This window comes from Macaca nemestrina, chromosome 19 (assembly GCF_043159975.1).
Source record: "Macaca nemestrina isolate mMacNem1 chromosome 19, mMacNem.hap1, whole genome shotgun sequence".
Classification (NCBI taxonomy): Eukaryota; Metazoa; Chordata; class Mammalia; order Primates; family Cercopithecidae; genus Macaca; species Macaca nemestrina.
The window spans coordinates 71408459-71436393 of NC_092143.1; the positions used below are offsets into that span (position 1 = coordinate 71408459).

A 27935-nucleotide genomic window follows, 5' to 3' on the forward strand; every position below is an offset into this window, starting at 1 on the left:
TGAGCCACTGTGTCTGGCCCTATGCATGGCCATGTAAAAAATTTTTTTGTAGAGATGGGATGTCGCTATGTTGCCCAGGTTGCTCTTGAACTCCTGGGCTCAAGTGATCCTCCTCCTTTGGTCTCCCAAAGCACTCAGATTACAGGCATCATTTCTTCAGCCTTGAATGCCCTCCCTTCACCATCCTTTTTTCAAGCCCCACCTTGCACACTCCCTCCTCCCCAGCCTGAAACCACCTGTCCTGCCTTGGCCATCTCCTAGCTCTTTGTTTATGTGCATCATGGACATGGGCCCAGTGCTGAATGTGTGAACAGCAGGCAGGTCCATACTTGTGATATATTCCTTGCATTGCTGGAGGTTACTTTTGTTGGAAAAAACCATGGGGAAACCATTTGCACATAGGTAATAACAGTTTTGGAAATTTGGCTTTATTATTGAGAAAAGTTCTTGATAAGAAAGATTTGTGTGCATCAATGTAGTCTTTAATCCACTGGAGCACATTTGTAGGACAGAGCAGTGATGAAGATCCCAACTTCTTTTATACTTTCTTTCACTTCAACAGTTTTTTTCATGATATCAAAAGGTTTACATTTTTCAGTTGCAGCCCCATATATCCATTTGTGGGGCACAATGCCGTTACAGGGGTAAAAAATGAAGTGCTAATGTGTATATCTAGGTTAATTAGAAAACAGCTCTTCCTTTCTTTTCATATGCCCCCTTCTCTCTTTTCTATTTTGATTGGCATGGAAGCATGGTGTTTCTGCCAAATGAGTAAGTTGAAATTAAAAAAAAATCTTTTTCAGCCAGAATAGTGTCAGTGTTGATCTGGGGGGAAATGGGTGCTGATCCGTGTCCCGGCAGACCCTACCACAAAACAAAACAAAACAAAACAAAACAAAAAACACCAGGAGTGCTTGAAGAAACTCCAGCATGAATAAATGGGTTGCCTGACAGTTTAAATAAATGTACTTGCACTAAACTATCTAACTATGGTTGTCTTTTCGAATGAAGCAAAAGAAGGTCTAGACAGATGACAACAGAATAATTCCAAGTCTGTTCCAATTCTAACTCCTAGTTGAACACATATACATAGCTGCACACGCAGACCATGCAGTTTTCTATATATGTTATGGCTAATGAGCTTCATAAGAAAGCAGTGAGAATGGCTGGTCATTATTTTGTCACATGTATAGACAGCCAAAGTCCTGATATCTAGGTCTCTGCAGGAACTTTTCTACCTACATCAATTAATCTCAAGAACTTTTAGCAATTTTTGAATGTTTCTCAACATGACAGGAGGTCCTGAGCCCAGGAGCAACTGTTTTCTCTTTTTAAAAATTTATTATGATTATTATTTTAAAATGGGGTTTGGCCATGTTGCCCAGGCAGGTCTTGAACTCCTGGTCTCAAGCAATCTACCCCACTTGGCCTCCCAAAGTGCTGGCATTACAGGTGTGAGTCACTGCTCCTGGCCAGAGCAATTTCACTGAGCACATTTTTACTCTAAGTCCTGACAGAGGTGCCCCAGGACCTCGGAGCCTTCTGCTGTATTTGCTTATGAGAAAATAAAGCAAATGGATGAACTCTCAGCCAGGTGTCTTGGGCTGAGGGCTTGAAATATTAAGGGGTTAACTTCAGTGATTAATGGGAGTCAGTGGCACAGCCAACCAGGGGGACAGCAGAGCACTCAGGAGAGAGGGGCCTGGACTCACTCTGTCACCCAGAGTGGTTAGAGACAACTGTCAAGGGTGGAGAGAGCAGGACATGCAAACAAAAGATAGGATTCAGGCCCCCGACTCCCCAACCCTCACTACTTCCTGTGCTGTTTAGAGCAGGGGTCCATTGGTATATGAGAAGAAAAAATAAAGATTTCTGATTATATTAATATTCTATTTCTTACATTAGGTACCTAGAGTAGTCAACTTCATAGAAACAGAAAGTGGAATAGTGGTTACCATGGTCTGTGGGGAGAGAGGAACATGAAGTTATTTTTTAACTATAGGTTTTCAGGTTTACAAGATGAAAACATTCTGAAGATGGCTGATGGTGGTGGCTGTACAACGTGAATACAATTAATGCCACCTAACTGTACACTAAAAAATGATTAAAACAGTAACTTTTATGTGATGTATATTTTATGACAATAAAAAATAAATAAACATATAACAATAAACACTCCTACTCTGTCACTTTCCAATAAAGGTGATATGTTCACAATGAGTGAGAAAGTAAGTATTATCTGAATGGAATTAATAGTATACAGTATGAAACTGGATGAATGGAAATATTTCCACAATCGTAGAGTTTTGTTGTCAAAAATAGTGTGTGACATCTATAAAGTCTCTAATATCTGCATATTTTAAAAACTTGGGAAGATAATTTCTAGCTTTAAAAAATCTTCTATTTTAAAAATTTCAATGGTTTTGAATCCACAATACAAAAATGCAACACTTTTTCATTAATTTGCAAGATCCAACTGACTAACATTAGGGAATAGCTGAATTTGAACAAAAGAGCTTTGCATAACTGCTAGATCCAACTAAAAAGTAAGTATGATGTTTCAGAAAGTTTAGCCAATCATGCAATTCTTCTATTTGTGTCTATTTATCATTGTAAGAAATCTTTTTCTATGTAGCCCATTAAAAACCAAGTGTTATGTGAATACATAAGTTAGTATTACATGCCTATCTTAATCCTGTCCACTGAATGAGGCTAGAAGCAATGACACCCTAATAGCAATAAACATACCCAGTGCTTAGATCTTGGTCTCTAAACACCATTCTCTTACTAAAGAAACCAGGACTCCTAGAAGAAATGGCTGATTCCAGGACTGGGGCAAAGAAAATATAAGATGAACCAGGAGCATCTTGTAATGCCTGAAAGCATGAAACTGTCCCCCAAACCCACAAAAGGATGGTAGCAAGTCAAAGGGACACAGGAGCCAATCTGAAAGAATTCACAATGGCCAGGGATGCAGGTGTATTCAGAGGGAAAGGGTGGGAAATGAGTGAGGGATAAAAGACTACAAATTGGGTACAGTGTATGCTGCTCAGTTGACGGGTGCACCAAAATCTCACAAATCACCACTAAAGAACTTACTCATGTAACCAAAGACCACCTGTTCCCCAAAAACCTATAGACAAACAAAATCTCAACTCAGATTCAAGGAAGGGATCTCATGAACGCAAATAAACAAATAAATAAATAAATTTTAAAAATAAAAGAATTTCCAATGGCCAAAGCTAGTAATTTTTGAGCAAAAAAATAAATAATGTAGTATAGGATTATAACCCAAATTATAAAATAAATATTCATGAGTCAATGATTGGATAAATAAATTTAAAAAAGGGAGAGACAAACCTTTACAGAATTCCGAACAATGTATGTAGATACTCCTTTTCTAGGGGGTAGAACTTAATTCTCAACTCCCTGTCCCCTGCCATGAAAGTGGGCTGTACATAGTGACTTGCTTCCAAACAATAGGGTAGCAAAAGGGGAAAACAGCAGCTCCTCAGTGAAGAAGCCTGACAAATAATATCTTAACCAAGTGACAGCTAACATCCTCTATGACAGCATATGGCTATCACGTACCCCCGATATGACATAGTGGGAGGGGCAATTGACCTCTGTGCTATTCTTTAAATAGAAATTCTTTAAATGTTCTTTAAAAATTATTAAAAATAACCATAATCATGAGAAAAAATCAGACAAACACAGATTGAAGGGCATTTTACAGGATATTTGGTTAATATTTCTCAAGACTGCCAAAGTCATAAATAACAAGGAAAGACTGAGAAACTTACAGACCAGAGCAGACTGAGGAGAGATGACAGCTAAATGCAATTGAGGACCCTTGGTAAGTTCCTGGAACAGAAAGAGGACATTAATGACAAAGTGATGAAATCCAAATAAGTCTGGAGTTTAGCTGAAAATAATGCAGCAATGCCAGTTTCTTAAGTTTTGACAAATGTACCATGTAAGGTGTTAACAATGGAGAAACGAGGGGAGTGGTATATACACAAGTCTGTACTATCTTTACAAGTTCTTTGTTTTTTTAAGACAGGATCTTGCTCTGTTACCCAGACTGGGGTGCAGTGGCATGAACATGGCTCATTGCAGCCTCGACCTCCTGGGCTGAAGCCATCTTCCCACCTTAGCCTTCCACATAGTTGGGACTACAGGCATGTGCCACCATGCTTGGCAATTTTTTTTTTTTTTTTTGGTAGAGACAGAGTCTGGACATGTTGCCCAGGCTGGTCTTGGACTCTTAGACTCAAGTGATCCTCCTACTTCGGCCTGCCAGAGTGCTGGGATTACAGCACTCTGGCAGGCCAGTAGCATAAGCCACTGCGCCCAGCCTATAACTTTTTATAAATCTAAAATTATTCCAAAATAAAAAGATTATTTTTAGGCTGGGCATGGTGACTCTTGCATGTAAACCTAGCAGTTTGGGAGACCAAGGCAGGCAGGTCACTTGAGGTCAGGAGTTCGAGACCAGCCTGGCCAATATGGTGAAACCACATCTCTACTAAAAATACAAAAATTAGCAGAGCGTGGTGGCAGCTATAATCCCAGCTACTCAGGAGGCTGAGGCAGGAGAATCGCTTGAACCTGGGAGGCAGAGGTTGCAGTGAGACGAAATTGTGCCCCTGCACTCCAGCCTGGGTGACGGAGTGAGACTCTGTCTCGAAAAAAAAAAAAAAAAAAAGTTAAAAAAATCAAAATAAATTGAGGACAAAACTTGAAAATCATTACATCACAAAGTGTTAAACCAAGATTTTCATAAACACTGACATTTTAACTATCACATCCCTAAAAATTAACATTACTTATAATTGAAGCAAAAGCAAAAATAATTTTTTAATTAATAGAGTTATCTTTAAAACATCATTTATTTCATTCTTATCTGTTTAAAACATGTTTTATTGTATCTTCTATAATGCACTCAATACACTAACATTGTCATCAATTTTACAATTCATAGATGAATAAATATACCTATGTTTGGAATATGGAAACATTTTCACAGCAATATGAGGCTAAAAATTGTTTGTGTATCAGTGATTTAAGGATATGACTAATATGCCATATAGAAATCAAGCCAGAACGTCTGGGTACAAGTAAGTGATCATGCATAAGTCACCTTGCTTCTCTGAGCCTCATTTTTCTCATCCGTGAAATGGGGACAGTAATACTACCTACTGCTCAAGCTTGTTATTTTGGTCAAATGAGATCATGAATGTGAAAAGCTTCACAGACAGTACAGCGCCCCATAAAGGTGAGCAGGAATTCAGACTAACGAAGGTGGGGCGTCTATGGTCCCAAGGCCGAAAGCTGAAATGCAAGGTCAGAAAACGCACAAAGTGGACAACTGATTGCTAACTGAAGCAACCTAGGGGGCTTTATACTATGGGACCTTAGTCCCTCCCCAGGCATTCAAAGTGGCAGGAGTCAGACCCAGCATCCCTTCAGGTCAGCTGGGGCCTTATGAACAGCTGAGGTCATAGAGTCACTGAGGCCTAGAAGCTGGGCCTCAGGTTATATCTTTGGGTTCAAAATGTGCTCTGATCAGTTCACTCAGAGGTACTGGAGTTGGGGGAATGCCCAAACTTGAGAAAATTGACTTACGCGCTGATGTGCTTGCAGTGGAGAGGGGAATACTTGGCGCACTGGCCAGGACATGCCTTTCCTTATAAGTTTTGGTTGGAGAATGGAAGATTAGAATGCAAAGAGTTGAGATCTTCATCCAGTTGGATATTTTGCCCTGGGCAGGAACAATTTCCCACTCAAATTGGAGTTCCTTGGTGTGCTGGACAGAGGCTTCCTTCTCCGGGTTCCCTGGTGACCTCCCTTTTTCTGTTACCGTGACAACACTCCTTATTCTCCATATCATCCAGTTCTCACCATGAGTGACAATCCAGCCACAAGACGTTAACAAGATGATGCCTGCTCCTTCTCATATCTCTGGAGGCATGTTAATCTCATCAGTAGCGTCTCTAAACCCCACAGCAGGCCCTTTCCTTCTGAAAGCGCTTCGGACCATCTGGACCTGTCTAGGTGAATTTCAATAGCTTGAATCTCAGAAGCTATTGCTGTTGTAGAGGGCTGTCACTAAAAAAACTTTTTAATAATAAAATGATGCTCAGAGACTGGTATTTCCCCAACTTGGGTGTCATGTCTTCTCTTGACCTTCCCCTCCAGATGTGTCCCATCTTAAATCTCAGGGCCTTTCTCGAGGTTGTTTGTGTTTCCTCTACAATGAGTAAGACCTGATGATCGTGTGTGTGTGTGTGTGTGTGTGCGCACGCACGTGCACACGCACATTCAGGCCCTTCTGTTTCCCTCCTCACTGATCTTCAGAGATTTCAGCCTGAAACCAACTGCTGCAACTTCCTGTGTAAACAAAAACAGCCTGTCAAGATCCAAAGAAATAAATATGAACATCTCCTTATGTAGCACAGTTATAGCATTCATTTCTCTTGGAAGAAGACTTTACATATCCTCATGCGAAGCTGGGTACCCAAATCTAAAATTATTAAGATTCTGAACCCATGAAGCTTTGAACAAAGTTTGGTCTCATTAAAAAAAAAATTGATGGTGCTGCACAAAACACAACCATCTCTTTGATCTAAATGTTTTGAAAAACTGCAAAAGTTATGGATTCCACTGTCAGAAGGAGACTCCTTTGATAAAGGAATGTTTTTAATTATTTAAATACCTTCACAGCAAGAGCTCATGGTGGGTTGGTTTCTAAAAGTATTACTGGAGTCTCACTGCAGGTAACTGTGTAACTCTGTCAAAGCCATTGATTAAACAACCTGGCATGAGGCAAAGTATCAGCATGAGGATGTGTATCCCACATATAAACATGCAGCGCAGTCTTAATTGTATATTTTTAAATAACTTAAAGAATGTCACTGGATTGCTTGTAACTCAAAGAATAAATGCGTGAGGGGATGGATGCCCCATTCCCCATGATGTGCTTGTTTCACACTGCACGCCTGTATCAAAACATCTCACATACCCCATAAATATATACACCATGTATCCACAAACATTTAAAAAATAATTTAAAAAAAATTTTTAAAATGCAGCATGCAATATTAACAGCCATCTATTTGCTATCCTTTATTCACTTTCACCTCTGAGTAAATTAAAGTATTATTATATCCTAACCCACCACAGACTTCTGGGGTTCAGGTAGGAGGAATGCAATTCAGCCACAGACCTCTGATGGCTTTTTATCTTTTAAAAGATGGTTAAAGAATAACATCTGGAGGGCACGGTGGCTCACGCCTGTAATCCCGGCACTTTGGGAGGCCGAGGCAGGTGGATCACCTGAAGTCAGGAGTTCAAGACCAGCCTGGCCAACATAGTGAAACCCTGTTTCTACTAAAAATGCAAAAATTAGCTGGGCATGGTGGCGGGTGCCTGTAATCTCAGCTACTCGGGGGGCTGAGGCAGGAGAATTGCTGGAACCCGGAGGGCGGAGGTTGCAGTGAGCCGAGATCGCACCATTGTACTCCAGCCCAGGCTGACAACAGCGAGACTCAGTCGAAAAACAAAACAAAACAAAACAAAACAAAAATCAAAGACAAAGGATTTTTTTCTAATCCATAGGCAATTAGAAGTAGCCTTGAGAATTTACGAAAATAGAATTCTCTATTTCCTCTATCCCTTGGGAAAACATTTTCACATATGGAGAGGTAGTTACTATCTCTGGACTCTTTTCTGACTGCTCTTGTTCAAAATGAGCACTGAAAAGGCTTTAAATAAGGTCAAAGTGAAACCCACTAAGTATTCTTTTTAACTTAGACAGCTAGATAAGAACACACAGAATTCTTCCCTCTCCTCTTTTCTCCTTTTCTTCTCCCCTATAGTCTTTTTTTCCAAAAACATTTAATACCTACTATGTACAAACATTATACTAGACACTTGGGATACAAAGATAAATAAGAAGTGGTCCCACATGTCAGATCACCATCTATGGAAGTCAAAACAATTAGGTCGTTCATTTGTTCATTCATTCATTCAAATAGTACCTATTGAGCACCTACTATGTACTGTGTGTACCGCACATTGAGGTCACGATAAAAAACTCAGTTACCTAGGGATGTCAGTGAACGCTAATGCCACCTGGGTCAAAAATAAAGGGATGGTAGATGTTCAGGTTATCAATTTTCCCTCCTGCCTGTGTATTTCAAATATACAATAATAATAAATAACAATAAATGTGTTCAAATGATCCATTGTCTAAATCTTTGACATAAAAAATTTTCACTAAGAGTAAATGGAATAAAATACCCATCAGGCACTACGAGGTATCAGCTAAACTGAAACTCAGTAAAACAACTTATGTCAAAGATAAGAAACTGGAGACTAGATGATCCCTGCAGAGTATGTTAAGAAATCTTTTCATTATTATGTAACTTTCTTGCCTGAAAGATGTGCCTCACCTATTAAAACACTTGTATCTGCCTACTTAGACTTGAAAAAAGATTATTTTTCAACTCTTCAAAATGGAGAATGTCAGCGTACTTTGAACCATTTGTCAAAAACATAAAAAAGCAGCACCCTCCGATGAGGGAATCTGAAAATTTTCTTTTTTTCTTTTTTCTTTTTTTTTTTTTGAGGCGGAGTCTGTCGCCCAGGCTGGAGTGCAGTGGCGCGATCTCAGCTCATTGCAAGCTCCGCCTCCCAGGTTCACGCCACTCTCCTGCCTCAGCCTCCCGAGTAGCTGGGACTACAGGCGCCCGCCACCACACCCGGCTAATTTTTTTGTGTGTTCTTAGCAGAGACGGGGTTTCACCATGTTAGCCAGGATGGTCTCTATCTCCTGACCTTGTGATCCGCCCGCTTCAGCTTCCCAAGGTGCTGGGATTACAGGCATGAGCCACCGCGCCCGGGCCCTAGGTGAAAATTTTCTAACCAAATTTTAGCAAAATCCTTTGTATAGTTGGTGCTTGGCACTAAAAAAAAAAAAAAAAGTATATATATATGTGTGTATATATATATACACACACATACACACACACACAATTATTTGTAACTGTACCCAACAACTCACATCTTTCAGTTTTGTATATATATATATTTTTTGTGAGGTATCTTTTTCTGTTATCATAGCCATTAAAATCAAGTATATAGAAATAAACTGAACTGAGAACCAAACCCTTTGAGGGTTAAACTGTTAAACCAAGATTTTAAAATATGAAGAAGTATTTAATGTCTCAGTAAAGTGAGAACAAAGGTTGTTTAATATTAATAAGTGTTTTAGATTATTAGATATTAATACTTATTATTAACTATTACATATTCAAATACTTGAAAATTTGCTAGCCATAAATGCTCATAGTGGTAAAGAATAAAGGCTGAAATTCTGTGAACTAAACATGCTGCTTAAGAAGTTAAGAAGAGTAATGGGGATAAAAAAGAAAGCAAAAGGAGGAAAATAATAAAGAGATCAGAAATTAATGGGGGAAAAAGCTTTAATAAAGAGGACCAACAAAGCCAGAAATTGGTTATCTCAAAAAACTAATAAAATTGTCAAATCTCTGGCAAGACTGATCAAGAAAACAAGATAAGGTATCCATAAATTATATTAGAAATAGAAAAGAAGACATAACTGTAATTATAGCAGAAATGTACAATAGTAAATAATATTATATACAACTTTATGCCAATAAATTTCAAAATCATAAATGAAATATGTAATTTCCTAGAAAACTATACATTACAAAAACTGATACAAGAAGAAACAGAAAATCATAATGGTTCATATGCGTTAAAGAAACTGAATCAAAAAAAAAATTAAAGAAATAGAATTCATAAAAGAAATTGAAATAATTCAAAATCTTTCCTTAAAGAAAATATGAGACCCATTGTTTTGTTGTTAAATATTACCAGACATCTAAGGGTTAAATAACTTCAAGCTTTACAATATTTTCAAATTATAAATCCCTAATTCATATTATGACACCAGCTTAACCTTAATGCTAAAACTGGTCCCAGGCAGCACATTAAAGTTTTTGGAAAATTAATAGGGTTGGAAAGGGTAAAACGAAGCTACCATTCAGTGATGATAGACTTGTTCACATGGAAGACCCAAAGAAGCTTGCACATTATTAGAATTAAAATAAGATTAGTAAAATTTCCAAATACTAAATCAATATACCAGGTTAATTGCCTTTCTCTTCACCAGCTACTCAATTAGAATATTGAATTAATAAAAACATTTTATTAATAATTTAATACTAGCAATAAAAATATAAAATACCTAGGAGTAAGTCCAACAAAAGATGTACGAGACTTATATGTAAAAATTATAGGCCGGGCGCGGTGGCTCAAGCCTGTAATCCCAGCACTTTGGGAGGCCGAGACGGGTGGATCACGAGGTCAGGAGATCGAGACCATCCTGGCTAACACGGTGAAACCCCGTCTCTACTAAAAAATACAAAAATCTAGCCGGGCGAGGTGGCGAGCGCCTGTAGTCCCAGCTACTCAGGAGGCTGAGGCAGGAGAATGGCGTGAACCCGAGAGGCGAAGGTTGCAGTGAGCTGAGATCCGGCCACTGCAGTCCAGCCTGGGTAACAGAGCGAGACTCCGTCTCAAAAAAAAAAAAAAAGAAAAAAAATTATAAAACTTTTTAAAGAAGGCATTAAAGAAAACTTTTTTTTTTTTTTTGAGACAGAGTTTCTCTCTTGTCACCCAGGCTGGAGTGCAATGGCGTGGTCTTGGCTCACTGCAACCTTTGTCTCCGGGTTCAAGCGATTCTCCTGCCTCAGCCTCCTGAGTAGCTGGGATTACAGGTGCCAGCGACCACGCCTGGCTAATTTTTGTATTTTTAGTTGAGATGGGATTTCACCATGTTGGCCAGGCTGGTCTCGAATTCCTGATTTCAGGTCATTCACCCACCTTGGCCTCCCAAAGTGCTGGGATTATATGAGCCACCACACCCAGCCAAAACTTTTTTAAGACTGGAAAGATGACATGTTTATAGATAAAGACTCAATAATTAAAGTCACAAATGCCCCTACCCCAATGATTTATGGATTCAATGTAAATCCAATCAAAATCTCAAAAAGGGTCTATCATGAAATTTGACAAGATGATTCTAAAATTTATAAGGAAGACCAAAAAGTCAATAATACAGCAAAGACATGCAAAATAAAAGAGAAGGATGTGCTTACCAGGTATCAAGACTTATTATTCTATAGCTACTGTATTAATTTAAATGATGCAGTCATTGTGTAGGGACAGACAAACCGAATCAATGGAGCAGCCACAGACCCAGCATACATGGAAAACTGATGAGACCGTTCAATCTGTGGTGCTGAAGCAATGATCCATATTTAAAAAGATGAAAATGTGTCCCTACCTTACACTATTCAAGGTAAATTAAGGAATTTATCAATTCAAGACAGATTAAGGAGCTTCGACGTGAAAGGCAAAACTTTTAAACTTTTAGTATGCAGTACCTTAAAGTAGGGAGAGATTTCTCAAATAAGATATAAAAATCACTAACTATAAAATATTGAAGAATTCAACTACAGTATAAATCAGGGGTTCCCAACCCCCAGGCCACAAACTGGTACCTGTCCGTGGCCTGTCAGGAACCCAGCTGCACATCAGGAGGTGAGTGGTGGGCGAGTGAGCTTGACCACCTGAACTCTGCCTCCTGTCAGATCAGCCTGGACATTTGATTCTCATAGGAGCTCAAACCCCATGTGAACCGTGCATGCGAGGGATCTAGGTTGCATGCGCCTTATGAGAATCTAATGCCTGATGATCTGTCACTGTCTCCCTTCACTCCCAGATGGGGCTGTCTAGTTGCAGGAAAATAAGCTCAGGGTTCCCACTGATTCTACATTATGGCGAGTAAGTAATAATAATACAAATAAAAGTGTGGAATAAATGTAATGTGCTTAAATCATCCCAAAACCACCCCCCACCTCACCCCGCCTGTCAATGGAAAAATTGTCTTCCACAAAACCGATCCCTGGTGCCAAAAAGGTTGGGGAGCGCTTGTATATGTTACAATTTGTGATAGTCAAGATATAGTGGTCCCCTCTTATCTCTTGGGGAGACACTCCAAGACCCCCAGTAGATGCCTGAAACCACAGATAGTCCCCAATCCTATATATAGTATGTATAGTTGTTCCTATACTTACAAACTTGTAATAAAGTTTAATTTATAAATGAGGCACAGTAAGAGATTAACAAGAATAATATAACAATTATACTGTAATAAAAGTTATATGAATGTGGTCTCTAGCTCTCTTTCTTTCTCAAAATACTGAAATATTTTTGGGCCTCGATTGACCACAGGTAACAAATCTCAGAAAGTGAAACAGTGGATAAGGGCGGCCTTCTGTATTATAAAGACAGCAAAAAAGGTATGCCTTGAAACAAGATTTTTAGAGCACATTTGATGAATTGTTTCTATTCTGTATTGTTGTATAACTACAAATTTTCTAGCTGGAAACAATAACTATTTTATTTTATTTTATTTTATTTTTTTTTTTAGGCGGAGTCTCGCTCTGTCACCCAGGCTGGAGTGCAGTGGCCAGATCTCAGCTCACTGCAAGCTCCGCCTCCCGGGTTGACGCCATTCTCCTGCCTCAGCCTCCCGAGTAGCTGGGACTACAGGCGCCCGCCACCTCGCCCGGCTAGTTTTTTGTATTTTTAGTAGAGACGGGGTTTCACCGTGTTAGCCAGGATGGTCTCGATCTCCTGACCTCGTGATCCACCCGTCTCGGCCTCCCAAAGTGCTGGGATTACAGGCTTGAGCCACCGCGCCCGGCCTAATAACTATTTTATTACCTGTGAGTCTCTGAATCAGGAATTTGGGCTGAGCTCAATGAGCAGTTTTTCTCTTTCCTGGGGCATTAGTGGAGATCATAGGTGCATTCAGCTGGCAGCTTGGCTGAGGCTTCCAAGACAGTTTCATCTGTATGGATAGAGAATCAGCTGAGGCAGTTGAATGAGTAGTGGCTGCCTGGGCCTCTCTTTCTCTGTATACTATGTCTCATCCTGTGGAGAGTCTCTCTGCATGGCCTCTCTCTTCATCAGGATAGCTGAAGCTTTTCACACAGCCACTAACTTCCAAGATGGTGAAATGGAAACCATAAGGCCTCTAAGGCTTTGGCCTGGAGCTAACGCAGCATCACTGCCATATTCTATTGATCAAAGCAACACACAGGGCCACCTCCAATCCAAGAGGAGGTGCGATAACCCCACCTCATGATGAAAGGTGGCAGGTGGCGCGCACCTGCAGGGATGAGAGGAATTGTTGGCAGCCTTTTCTGCAGACATTCTGTGCACTAAGGTTTTAATATCCCAAATATGTAAAGGATTCCCATGAATCATCAAGAAAAAGATAAAAATAGAAAAATGCAAAAACACAGACATCCATAGAAGAGAAACATGAATGGCCTGTAAACATATGGAAAGATGTTTACTCTCATTATTCAAGAAAAATATATTAAATCTACCAAAGAGTGAAAATTTGAAAGTCAGATAAGACCAAGTATTGGTGGGAACTGTTATATACAGCTAATGTGAGTGTAAAATTACACATTACTTGAGAAAACAATTTTGCATCACCTAGTAAAGATGAGTGTATATACACAGCAGTCCCACTCTTGGGAAAATTCTTGTACATATGTCCGGAAGACAAGTAAAATAATATTCTTAGGAGGATTTGGGAGGTTGGGGGGAAATACTAAAAACAACCTAAATGCCAATCAATGATTGAATGGAGAAATAAGCAGCAGTGGATTCATATCATGGAATACTATAACCCACAGCTAGATATGCCTCAATGTGGATGAAGCTTGAAAACATGATGTTGAAGTGGAAAAGAGTCACAGAAGGCAATTTCAGTGTAATTCTATTTATATACAAAGCTCACAAACAGGAAAACTGAACAATATATTGTTTAGAGCACCAAACTTATAAATGTGCTTGCGTGCGCGTGCACACATGTATGAGGGAAATGCTTAGCCCAAATTTCAGAATAGAGGGTAACTGGAGTGGGGAGAGGGAGGAGGCAAACATGGACTTCAAAGATACTGGTAATATTCTCTCTCTCACTCTCTCTCCTTTGAGCTCAATCATAGTTATATGGGTGTTTGTTCAAATATTATTCAAATATTTTTAGTTCTGAGAGTATTGATTATATACACATTCTGCACATAGAATGCATTTTTTTAAAAACAGAGTCTTACTCTATTGCCCAGGCTGGAGTACAGTGGCACGATCTTGGCTCACTGCAGCCTCTGCCTCCCGGGTTCAAGCGATTCTTCTGCCTCAGCCTTCCAAGTAGCTGAGATTACTGGCATGTGCCACCACATCAGCTAATTTTTGTATTTCTAGTAGAGACGGAGTTTTTAGTAGAGATGTTGGCCAGGCTGGTCTCGAACTCCTGACCTCAAGTGATCCACCCACTTCAGCCTCCCAAAGTGCTGGGATTACAGGTGTGAGCCACTGTGTCTGGCCTAGAATGCATTTCTAAAGTGGCAAGGATCTTCCAATAAATTGCTGAGAACAAAACACCTTGATGACATGAACGGAAAAATGATACTTTCATGTATGACAATGGGAAAGACTTCAAATTGGCATGTGACTCAATCATTTCATGTTCCCATACACTGAAATACTTGGAGATGAAATATCTGGGAATTGCTTCCAAATAATCTGACAGGGGTAGATAATGATGCAACGTATCAACCGCGAGTTGGTCACTGCTGAAGCTGGGTTCATTTGTACTCTTCTCCCTCCTATTGTGTATGTGTGAGGAGGAGGGGTAAGAGGGGACAAGGGTTGAGAACCCTCACCAGAAGATAACTGGAACAAGTAAAGATATTTATGGATTATCTGAATGCTAAGCATTCCCTGCTATAAAGCATAAAACAGAGGAGATTAAAAAAGAAAGGGGAACAAAATGAAGGGGGACTCGCCAGCTTTTTACATGCAGGAAAGAGTCTAGTTGGCCAGAACACATAAAATGTGCAAGCATGAGAACACGAAAGACCCAGCCAGGCTGGCATGGGAGGCGGGGGAGGAAGTGGGATCTGGAAGGCCAGCATGGACAGCTCTACAGCTATGTATGAGTCCATCCCACTGCTGCTGCTGTTGCTGCAAAACTTCAGAGCAGTGCTGTGGCCCTGAGCCCTTGGGCTGGCCAGAGGAAGCCCACAAACAGGACGCTGTGGCCATCCTGTAGTGCCACACTGGCTATCAGCCACCTGACTTGGGTGGTCTATGACAGAGGAAGCCCCATCACCAGACTCTCCCCTTCTAAGACCGACTCCAAGACTCTGAGACTCTGACTGCCCTTTGAAGACTCTGACTCTGGACTTCCATGGCTTGCAGCTGCCAACCCAGTTCCCACCATACCTGAGTACCCATCAGCCCTTCACAGGACTCAGGCCACCCCCAACTTCCACCCTCCAAGTTCACAGGCTCACCTCCTATGCCTAACCAAGTCGACCCCTGCAATTCGGAACGTGCCCCCCTTCTGGTTCCTACTCCTTTCTATGCGCTCTTCCCCCTGCATAAAAGCCTTCTGCTCCTCCCTACCCCTTGTTCTCTTGGGCAGTTCATAGTCATTTTACCAGAATGGGCTCAAGTGTGTCCTCCTCCTCCAGGGAGGCGTCTCCCTGACTCCGCAGGCCGAGCAGAGCTGTTCGTCCTCTGCTACACAGCATCGTCCTCGGGGCTATAAGTATTTGCAACATGGCTGGCTCTTTCCACCCTGCTGAACTGTTCCTCTGCTAAATATTGGAGCCTCTTGTAGAGGAATCCGAAGATGAGTTTTCAGCTCTATGTTAGGAGGTACTCATTAGAGCCAGAAAATGAAGGAAACTGTTCTCTTCCAATCACAATCGCCTATCTCTGTGGCCACCATTATACATAGAAAAATGGTCTCAAAATGCATATGTTTGCTATTTCAATGATTGTAGAAAGTATCAGAGGAAGGCGATTATGTTTGCAATAGGATGTTGCAGTTTGATCCTGGTTTTTGTTCTTTTCGATTTTCCATAATTATGTGTTGCTGTGATTTAGATGAAGTTAGCCTAGACAAGTTTTGCTGAAATAAAGGACTGCAGTTGATGCCCTCCTCCCCTGTGTATTGGTTCCTCCTTCATATTAAATGACCGCTTTCACCAACCTCCACCAGAGGCAAAGTCACATCAACCCCTAAGTGAGCCAGGGTGGAGGGAAAAGGAGAGAAGAGAGAAAGTACTGAGTTTTAGAAAGCTATAATACCAGTCCCCTTCTTACAGGGAAAAAGAGATCTGGTTCATTAAACATCAGGTTGGACACGGTGGTTCATGCCTGTAATCCCAGCACTTTGGGAGGCTGAGGCACGGAGGCTGAGGAGTTCACTTTGGGAGGCTGAACTCCTTACTTGAGGTCAGGAGTTCAAGACCAAACTGGCCAACATGGTGAAATGCCGTCTCTACGAAAAATACAAAAAATTAGCCAGGTATGGTGGTACATGCCTGTAATCCTAGCTACTCAAAAGGCTGAGGCAAGAGAATAGCTTGAACCTGGGAGGCAGAGGTTGCAGTGAGCCGAGATTGCACCACTGCATTCCAGCCTGTGTCAGAGAGGGAGACTCCATCTCAAAAAATAAAATTAAATATTAATCATTTTAAAAATTCATCAAGAAACCTATGCTAAAAAGGAGGATGTGGTTGGACTGGTTCATTTTTCTCCTCTAGTTTTGAGCTCCCATGCTCAAGAAGAACAAAGCTAGCTGTAGCCAAACTTGGCGATTTAAACTTCTGTCATATCCATGGTATCTGTTTTTATTTAGTAATATTGTACATTTTTATCCAGCACTGTTCTATTTCACATATGATACAGTACATGCACAATGTTTTGGATCATATCTATGGTACAGAACAGAGGGCAATTACTCTAATTTATGGGTGATCCCAATTGTCGCTTCCCCCAAACAGCAATGGAATTTTTCAATATCTTCAGAATAAATCCCTCCTCTGGAGCAGTAAGCATAATATGACAGTGTGTCAACCATGGATTTGTTTCAAGATTATTTACTTACAATTCAACAACACTGCTGGCCCATGGAATGCCCCGTCAGCAAAAGCTGCATTGTTTGAAGTAGCTTGGGGAAACAGCCAGGGTTTCAGAATCCAAAGAATGTAGTTTTCCTAAATACCTCAGGATTACGAGATGCTATAGAACTAATAAATTTGCTCCTTAAAATAGTCCAGAAGGAATCCTTAACCATGGCTACATGTTTGAAAGTTTAGGTTATTAATGGGGAGAGAGAATGCTGTTTCGTCCCTTGGGCTCACATAATGAGTACCATGGGCAACTTTTTTCTCCCTTTATTCTCTTTATGATTATTTTTAAAAGGATAAATTCCAGAGGTGGATAACCTTTTGGAAAACAATGATGAAATGATGAGAGATGATGTGCAAGAGACCCACGCAATGAAACCTTTTAAGTTGGAAAATGCTTACCTGGTGCTGATGGTTGCTTCTCGGGATGGTGAGCTGGGCAATCTCATCCACCTATGGATAAACTGGATCGTGCTCTGTAGGTGTAACCAGTAATACAGTAACACAATGGAATCGAATGTTCTACAACTGGTTTATTGTTTTCATACTAGATCTAACCTATATTTACTAAGTTGGTGCAAAAGAAATTAAAAGTAATGGCAGAAAACCGCAATTACTTTTGCACCAACCTAATACATCATATTTTAAAACTTTCAAATCATTTTCCCATGTGCAATGTAATTTTTCTCACAGTCACTCAGAGAAAGAAGTTATGATTATCACCAATTACAAATGAGGAAGTACCAGCTCAGAAGACTTAGCAACTTGCCTAAGTTCACCTGGAAAATGGGTGGAAGAGCGTGGATGAAAACTCAGATCTCTTAGTTCAGTGGTCATAACCTCTAGCCTATCCATGATGCATTTAGTGGCGCGAATTCAAATTTTATGAAGCATGCACAGAGACTTCATCCACAGTAGTGAACTTTGAAACTGAGAGCAAGTCTTTCCAGAAGAAAACATCCATCGCTCAGCCCCCATTGCAGCTTCGTGTGTCCGGTGGAATGTGAGCAGAAAGGATGAAGACAACTTTTGGTGCATAAAAGGCTTGTGCACTCCCCTGTCTTGGCCAAGGTCCCCCTGAGACTAGAATCTAAACCTACAACTCAACTGCAGGTTTATTTGGGAAGTGATCTCAGGGAGCAAGGCTGAGGGATAGAGAGGGTGGCAGGAAAGAGCGGAGGTCAATGCAAGAAAGAGGTACTAAGTTGGACACTCTTATGGGTGACTGGTGCTCAATCCCACAGGACCTTCTGATGGGAAGACACGAGGGGGAAATATCCACTGATACTAGTCTGCCATTGATCAAAGTGTTAAGTCTACACTGCTGTGATGTCTAGAAGCCCCAGAATGGAAATTGAGAGGCTTGGGGCACGGGCCAAAGTGAGGTACTAACAGGGTGCAATTGTGCAAACTGGCAAAGTCTGCACAGATCTGATCATCACAGGAGTAGTTAGGTGGGGCTGGAGAATTTGAAGTCGTCTTTAAGTAGTTTCCCTTCCTGCTGGGTAAGATGCCTGTGGTAGTAAGCCAGCTCAGACCATGTAGACAAGGGCAAACCACCTGGGAGGCCTGGGGCGATAATACTGAAGGATCTTGGCACCCTGGAAATATCTAAGTAGCCATGTGAACTTGAGCTGTACAAGAGAGAAATAAATCTATTTCATTTAAGTGACCCTTATTGTGTAAACTAATAAAAAGTGCATCTGATAATCATGAGCTACAAACATCAAACTGGAGAGACTTGTTTAGACCAGCGAATAAAAAGTTTAGGTGTTACTAAGCAGCAAAGCCATGGTCCGTACGATGAGCACATTGAAAATTTCACCTCTGTTTGGCTCAGTCCGTGACACCAAAGAACAATTGTGACAACTGGCACTAAATTATTGAATTCGCTGGATGGCGTTGCCATCCAAACACAACCCCTCCAAATACTTTATAAAATACACATATTCTTAGGCCAGGCACAGTTTCTCACGCCTGTAATCCTAGCATTTTTGGGAGGCTAAGGCGGGCAGATCACTTGAGGTCAAGAGTTCGAGACCAGCCTGGCCAACATGGTGAAACTCCATCTCTACTAAAAATACAAAAGTTAGCCAGGCGTAGTGGTGGGCACCTGTAATCCCAGCTACTCAGGAGGCTGAGGCAGGAGAATTGCTTGAACCCGGGTGGTGGAGGTTGCAGTGAGCTGAGATGGTGCCATTGCACTCCAGCTTGGGCAACAAAAGTGAAACTCTGTCCCCAAAAAATAAATGAGTAAATAAATAAAATAAAATATACACGTTCTAGCCTTAGCACACTGTATTTTAAGCTAAAGCAATGTAATGATGTTTTTTTACAAATATGATTATTTTATGTCATTGTATCATACCAGTTATTAAGAATTGATATAGCTTTAGCACACTAAATATACCCCTCACTGAATAAACTTTTAGCTAGTAAGTGACTAAATTTGACAGAGCCTTGAATAGGATATATAAAGGGACTGTGTTAACTGCTTTCCTTCAAAGTGCACATACTGATTTGAGGAAACATCTGTGCCACATTATGAAGGAGGAAGTAGGTACAGGGAGTGAGGGATAACTTGATGAAAGTGGCCCAACTTGAAACTGGCAGAGCTGGGATTTGAACCCAGGTATGCTTGACTCAGAAGTCTCTGCTTTACTCATTATGCTAAATCTGATTGAAGAAAGTTTTAGCTCTAATATTCTCTGGGACACTAGAACACCTAAAATAAATAGCTTGCTCACCTGGTGCTTAAAGGGAGGGCCATAAAGGAAGAGCACGATGTCAGGATCTGAAGACTCGGCCATGCACGGTGGCTCACCCTGTCATCCCAGCACTTTGGGAGGCTGAGGCAGGAGGATCACTTGAGCCCAAGAGCTGAGACTAGCTTGGGCAACATAGTGAGACCCCCATCTCTACAAAAAATAAAAAAGTCAGCTGGGCGTGGCAGTGCACACCTATAGTCCCAGCTACTTGGGAGACTTAGGTGGGAGGATCACTTGAGCCCAGGAGGTCGAGGCTGCAGTGAGCCATGATTGTGCCACTGCACTCCAGCCTGGGCAACAGAGGAAGATTCTGTCTCAAAAATAAATAAATAAAAAGATCAGAAGACCAGTGTTGTTCTCTGTGTGAATGGGAAAACGGCTGAGACTGTCTGACCTCAGGCACTTCCTTGATAAAATGGGAATAATACAACCTACCTCACAGGCTTTTGGAGATATTAAATGACTGTATGTGTCTATAGAAGTGCTTTATAAACCATAAAGTACTACATTTACTTACTGTGGGCCATGCGCAGTATTAAAGCACTTTACATGGATAATCTCGTTTAATCACCACTACAACCCCATGAGCTAATTATTCTTCTGTTTGTGGTAGAGGAATTTGAAGTTCAGCTTGCCCGTGGCCAAGTAACTAGTAGAAGGAGGAGGCTGATGTTCAAAGGCTTACGGGTCCACACTCAAGCCCCCCACCACACTGCTGCCCTGTACACGTGGTCATATGGCCACTACCTACATATTTACATGCCACCTACGTAATGTGGACAACCCGTCTCAGATTCAAACGGACTCTACAGCTGCAACATTCCTGCCTTGTCCTCACTGCAGTATTAACAGGCTCTGGCAGAAGTGGAATGATGAGAATCAGAGGACAGACATCTCTCTGGGAGCTGCTTTTTCCTAAGACCTGGGATACAATTTCCTAACACATTCTTAATTTTATCCCATTTATCTAGACATTAGTCCTAGTCTGATAAATTTCTGGAGTGCCCTCATGCTAAATTTAAATGTATTTATTTTGTGTGTATTATAATTCATCCTTAATGAATCAGGAATTCTAAGGTACCTCTTTATCTTAAAGAGTACCTAAGCATAACACATATAGCTTATGTTTTAGTCTCTAAAATTTGGCTGTGTTGGGAAATTAAGATGTTTACAGTCTAAGCCAGGTACAGTGGCTCAGGTCTGAAATCTCAGCACTTTGGGAGGCTGAGGTGAGAGGGTCACTAGAGGCCAGGAGTTTGAGACCAGCCTGGGCAACGGAGCAAAACCTCATCTCTATAAATATTTTTTTAAAAATAACTAGCTGAGGCCAGGCGAGGTAGCCCACGCCTGTAATCCCAGCACTTTGGGAGGTTGAGGGCAAATCGGTTTAGGTCGGGAGTTCAAGACCAGCCTGATGAGCATGGTGAAACCCCGTCTCTACTAAAAATACACAAATTAGCCAGCCATGGTGGTGCGCGCCTGTAATCCCAGCTACTCCGGAGGCTGAGGCAAGAGAACTGCTTGAACCCCGGAGGCAGAGGTTGCAGTGAGCCATGATCACGCCATTGTACTCCAGCCTGGGCAACAAGAGCAAAACTTTGTCTCAAAATAAAAATAAAAGTAAAAATGATTAGCTGGGCATGATGGCATGTGCCTATAGTCCCAGCTACTCAGGAGGCTGAAGGGGGAGGATCATTTGAGTCCAGGAGGTCAAGGCTGCAGTGAGCCCTGACTGTGTCACCGAACTCTAGCCTGGGTGACAGAGTGAGACCCTGTCTCTAAAAATATATAAACATATAAATATTTTAAAAAGATGCTCACAGCTTTAAAGCAGAAAGAGAGACTAAGAATGTCTACCACTTTCTTAGGATTCACTAAATACTCATGATTTTGAGTTCACGAAGACACTTCAGTTGTGAGATATGTATCCCTCCTTTTTTAGTCCAGCTTGGTAGATGAGTTTGATGTGAGTTTACATTTGAGAGTGAGTTTGCCTCCTCTTTCCCCCACTTGCCTCATTCTCATATGTTATCTGTAAAATATTCTTTTTCAATGTGCCTGTATGAAATCTGTTCTTACAGGCTGTGGGAGCTTTAAGATTAACTATGGACTCAATAGTAATGCAATGGGGTCTGAGATCACCCTGGCAGGCAAACACTTTGCATGAGGTGTAATTGAAAACACTAGTACAACTAAATAACCCAGTTTCCATTCTAAGCTTTGTCCCCTGTGCAGCATTCAAGGCAAAAGAAGCCCTGACCAGTGCCACGTGAAAAAAAGGAAAAGAACATGGATTTCAGATAAGAATGATCCAGAAACCAAAGGAATTTGGGAAAGACTTTATAGACGCAAAGGAGCAAATGCAGAACATGAAGAAAACTAAGAGGGCCTCAGTTCGGGGTGGGGAACCCACTGAGCTTCAAAAGATGTTTAAGCAGCATCTAAATGAAAAAATCTCCCTGGGCGTGGTCAGTTGCCAACTCAAAAGGATGAGGGAGACATCATCGTCTTGCCTAATTGCACCCCCCCTTTCCTACTTAGAGCTTAGCAGGAGGGGGCTGTAATATGATTACTTGTTGAGAAAGGGATTTCTAGTTGCTGCTTCAGAGGAGACTGAAATGACCTATTGCTTTCCTTTGATGTTTTGTTTGCTGATACAACTGCTGGACTTTGAAATGCAGTAGAACTCTAATTTAGTTCAGAAGCTTGTTTTTAAACATATATTTCAGTCAGAGAACTGATTTTTATCTAAAATCCACTTTTCAGAATTTTTTAAAATGCAAGTCTTTTCTTCACAAAAGGCGTAAGTTTCCTCTCCCATCTCATCACTTTCATTTGGCTTCTCCAATTCCCTCTGAGCTCGGAGCAGACTTCTGGAAACAAGACTGTTGTGGAGTGCATGGGAGAGAGTCCTAGCCCCCAGCTGTTCTGTTCCCTCACTGTGCCATGTACTGGACCTCATGGATGGCCTCTAAGACTGGACCTAGATCAGCCTCGCTGACAATCCTAGAGGACTGCTAGGCCCAAGGAGGTTCCAGTGGAAAGGACACAGGGACATGGCAGGCAGAGTGGGCTTCTCTCCTTCCAAGCTGGTTTGGGGAGAAAAATCAAACAGGTTAATTGCTACATCTTCATTAGTTGACTTTCCCCTGTGGGCTGGTCCTGTAGTATGGCCTAACCTTTAGTAAAGATACTTATGCTAAAGGAACTAGGCACAGATGGACTTTAGGCTAGAATTCCATCTTCCCTCTGTCTCTGTCCTTTTCTCTGAGAAGTGTCCTTACTGCTTGAACCTCGGCGGAAGAGGTGGCCTCTGCAAGGGCTGGGTGGATAATGTGCACCCTATAGGCCAAGTTCTGCTTCACCTGTTTTCTTGGACCTGCACAGTTTTCTTGTTTTCTTTTTTCTTTTAATTTGAATGTCAGTGTCTTTAAAAAGGGCACAAACTCTCCAGGTCACTGTTAATCCCTAAATCCACCCTTCCCAGGCAGCCCACTTGGCTCATTCTGTGTTACCTAACACCACTGTGGGCTTCTGACCTTTCAACCTCTGGTGAACGAAAAATTCTCAGTTAACAGCCTCAGAAACAGCTTTAGATCCTGACGTTCCAGGGCCCTTGGAGAATAAAAGGTGGATCAAAGAGTAAACCAATCGCTCATAGACTGAGATTTAAATGAGATTTAAAAATCCAATGAAGCCACTCCTGGGCCTCCTGGTTCTGCATTTTCTGTTGGATGCCTGCACCTGGTGGGCACTCTGAAGACCACTTACAGGGTGGGACAACTGCAGAATTGCAAACCCCATGAGGTTCTGCTTGGAGTTTATGTCAACATAGATCTCGTCTTTTCTCAGCCTGTTTCCATCAAAGTAATGCTTAATTGGGGCTGATCTGGGCTCCGGGAAGGAAGGGGAGAGGGCAGTCATTCTTTCACTGGATGCATTTAATTTTACTCTACCTAACAAGTTCAAAATGCTCTAGACTTTCATTCTTCCTTCCCTTCCTCCTCACACTTTTCCATCCTTTCCCTTCTTTGACTCCCAAACCCAAATGGGGTATAAGTGAGCAGCTAGGGGTTGGGTAGGGGTGAGAAACATTGTAGATCTTTATTTTATTCACCTCAAGCCCCACATTAAATCCCACATCCGTGTTTGCTAAAACATATAAGGTTCTGTAACCCCTGGTCATGTCCTTGGAGACCATTTAAAGTCATAAAATAAGCAATGTGTACTTTTTTGGAATGGTCAGTCATTTAAAACTATCATAGAACCAGCAAAGGCACTATGAAACAGAAAGCAACATTCACTTTTTAAAAAGTTAAAACACAGGATTATAAAGACATTTGATGCTTTTTGCAGGTTTCTTCCAAATGTTTCCTTGTATCTCAGGGGATAGCTTTCAACTCTGTTTTGCGATTAGGAATATTTGGGTGAAAGTTTGAGAAACCGTGTGAAATTCTGGCAGATCTTTTTAGAAAAGTCTGCTTTTGTATCTGAGAGGAATATTTTCTTATTTCTGGGGTTCATGGAATAAGGAATCATGTAGCCCTTGGCTGGACACTTAAATATGTTCCTGGACTTGCCAAAAAGACTTGGGTTGAGTCACTGGACTTGACTTCAAATTCCCATTCGGAGACCACTGGGATTGTAAAACCTTTTGCTGCTGAGTCCATTTCTTGTAACTGGCTCCATGTATTTAAGAATAAATAATTCAGCTCTGTTAGTGTTGGTTTTGGGGTCCCCCTCCACAGCCCCAGCACAGTTATCCTGGTTTGTAGGAGCCACATCCAGCATTCACATTTTGTCTGTTCTGCATTTGTTGGAAAGTAAATAAGCAGCAGTAAAGAAGCTGTATTATGCATGTTTTCTGCCTTGGGTGGCACCTGGAATTTGCTGAATTTGCTGAGTGCAACTTAAAGTTTAAAAGGCTCCTGAGCCTCACCTTTTTCATGCCATGCAAGTCAAATGGAAAACCAAATAATCAGCATAAGCAAGCTGGTGGGTCCTTTCTCTTGGTTTCAACTGACTCCAGACCCTGTTGTGCAATTCCAGTGCTTCTTTTCTCCCCACTTCCAGCTGTTAAGTCTCCATGACCAGACTTAAATAACCATCTCCTCTCCCCTTCTCAGAGAATCAACCACCAATTTTGCATAATACTTAGGACATTGTGGTACAACAAACAAATTGAGGACCCCCAAAAAACCCAAAACCAAACAGAACCCCACTCATCTCCACTGATTTTCTAGTATGTCTTGTTTACTTTATGTCAGTCTCACTAGAACTTAAAAATCACTTTTAAAGTAATAAAGCTGATTTTCACATGCCTTGTACAGACTTTCACTAATGCCAAGCAAAGGCATTTTGCCCAGATTGCTTTCCCCAGCTTATACACAGAGTTGAAAGCAGGGAATGGGGTGAAGTGGAATGGAAGAAGAACAGATGTAAATACTAAGCATATTGCAGGTTCAGTGACTTGCCCCAGAATGGGAGCCTGTCTTAGATCCTACAAATTCCTGTTCAATCCTTCTAGGCAAGATGCTTAATTATTGTTATGTGTAGGGAAGAAAATTGTTATCGGCAGAAGGTATCCGAGTCACATGGCACCAAAATGTATCACTGGTAGCGAATATCCAAGTTATCGTCAGAGAATCTGTATAGGTCGGCAGCAACCTCTATTCTTACGTCCTCAGAAGAAAGAATTCAACTCAGGGTCATAGGCAGAAAAAGAGACTGAGGCAAGTTTCAGAGCAGGAGTGGAAGTTTATGTACGCCTGAGAGCAGGAACATAAGGCAAGTGATACAGGAGACAGAAATTATTTTAAGCAGATAATGAGGGCAAAAGAGTCCTCGGCAGAAGGGCTTCTAACAAAGAACAGCCCAAGAAATCACTTCTTTTCCAACAAAGAGCAGCCTGGGAGATCGGGCTGCAAACACAGAGAAGAAAGCTGGAAACTTGCACGAGGGGATGCCAGCAGCTGCACAGTTAGAAAGAGGTGCCTGGGGCCAGGAATGTCCACCATGGGGGCTCCACCTCCCCTCTGTTTTTAGCACATGCACAGTAAGAAAGAAATAAGTGGCCCGGCGCGGCGGCTCACGCCTGTAATCCCAGCACTTTGGGAGGCCAAGGCAGGCGGATCACAAGGTCAGGAGTTCGAAACCAGCCTGACCAACAAGGTGAAACCCCATCTCCACTAAAAACACAAAAATTAGCCGTGTGTGGTGGCACCTGCCTGTAATCCCAGCTACTTAGGAGGCTGAAGCAGGAGAATCGCTTGAACCTGGGAGGCGGAGGTTGCAGTGAGCCAAGATCTCACCACTGCACTCCAACCTGGGTGACAGAGTGAGACTCCTTCTCAAAAAAAAAAAAAAGAAAAAAAGAAAAAAATAAGCAACATGGAGTAGCTACTCACCTGTATAATAAAAGATTGGGGTGGGGGCTGCCAGAGATTCGTGCCCTATGCCAATGGCACACACGGTCCTAACCAGTTTTTCACGCCCTATGTAGATCCGACACCGCTTCCCCACTAGCTCATCTATAACACCCCCTGCATTTAACCACGGATAGGCAACTCATTTTTTCGGGACCCCTCTCTGGGGCAGAGAGCTATTCTCTTTCTTTCACCTACTAAAATTCTGCTCTAAACCCCACCCTTTGTGTGTTTCCGCATCCTTTACCTCCAAGGCTGTGAGACCGAGAACCTTGGGTGTCATCCCAGACAACAAGGCCGCTTCACAAGTACACCTGGAAGAGAGCCAAGTGGACACCTTGTAGGTCAAGTGCCCCGTTTGATCTTGAACCCAGGATTTTATATGCTGGCCTACTTCCGGCATTTTGTGCCCCTTTCCCTCATTCTTCCCTTAGGGTGAACCTCCCACGTGCATAGTGCCCTGCTTGTGATTGGGAGGTGAGCATGTGCAGTGTGTTTAAGAAGTTGTATGCGTGCTCACCTAAGGCTTTCTTCCCTTTTCCAGTGGAACGCCGCTAGAAGGTCATACTCTGCCATTTTGTCTCTTAATGCGCATGCTCAAGCCCACTGGCCCAGTTCCAGAGATCTTAATTGGAAGCTGCCGACTACCAATTTCAAGTGTATTCATCTGTTGGGAAACTGCCTCTCCCTGTTGCGGCCATGATCAATGATCATTTTAGAGCGGCAGTGTGAGAACTGCCAAACCATCCCCTGATCGTCACCTGACATTTCTGGCCGGCTGGGAGGGGAGCCCTTCTCTGCCCCACTCATGCCTGACTACCTACCTACTCTAACAAAATCAGTATCTTGTCTTCCCAGTGATTCTTTATTTTGGTAATATAGAATCAACTTGTGGAGAAGGCAGCATGATGTAGTGAACAAAGCTTCAACAGGCCAGGATTTAAATCCCAGAGCCACCATTTATTGGCCATGTACCATCAGATATGTGTTACAGGCCTCTCCTGGTCCTCATTTTTTTCATCAGCAAAATGGAAAATGATGGCAAGGATCAAATAAGACGATAACTACAAGAAGCAAGCCCAAAGCTAGGCACACATTAAATGTGTTTCCCTTCCCTTCTTAAGTCAGAGTTTGGACTCTGAACATAAAATGTAACTCCCCACCAAGAGTTGACTCTGACTATGGGCACTGTTTCTATGAAGGAAGCTCTTGGTGGCCCTTTGTTGTAACTGTTGATTGCACACATCTGGAAACCATGACAACCGTTGTGCTTTGAGTTCAGCTTGGCCCAAATGTGGCTCTATATAAGGCAGCTTCTATACTTCAGTTTTTCCCAATACATCATAGCTTGGCTTGAGTTTGGGCAGAGGGGTGGGTGCCAAAGGAAATGTACAATGTCTGGGAAAAATTCGTATTCAACTAACAATTACCCAGATCTGTATGGCCCCACTGGGGCGCTGTTCCTGGAGCTTTCGTGTCCATTCTCCCACTGAAAATGCAGTAGGAAGCTTTATGATGATGCCTACTTTGCAGGTGTTTCGATGACTCTGGGTGGTTTAAATGACTTTCCAAGGTCACAGAGATAATAAGGCAAGGACTTGGGATAAGATCCCAGGCTTCTGTCATGGAAGAAAGCAGGTCACAAG

General features: G+C 41.8%; 1 long non-coding RNA gene across 2 annotated transcripts; it reads right to left on the reverse strand.

Moving 5' to 3' along the window:
* Window positions 1–3729: 3729 nt before the first annotated feature.
* Window positions 3730–27692, reverse strand: LOC105464706 (uncharacterized). 2 transcript variants are annotated; one of them, XR_011617049.1, is made up of 5 exons: window positions 27114–27692; window positions 17499–17572; window positions 12823–12949; window positions 5629–6393; window positions 3730–3864 (listed from the first exon to the last, which is right to left on the reverse strand). It is a non-coding gene; the product is annotated as an uncharacterized lncRNA (long non-coding RNA). The 2 variants fall into 2 exon arrangements; XR_011617050.1 differs by lacking the exon at window positions 27114–27692 and adding an exon at window positions 26810–27064.
* Between the last annotated feature and the right edge of the window lie 243 nt (window positions 27693–27935).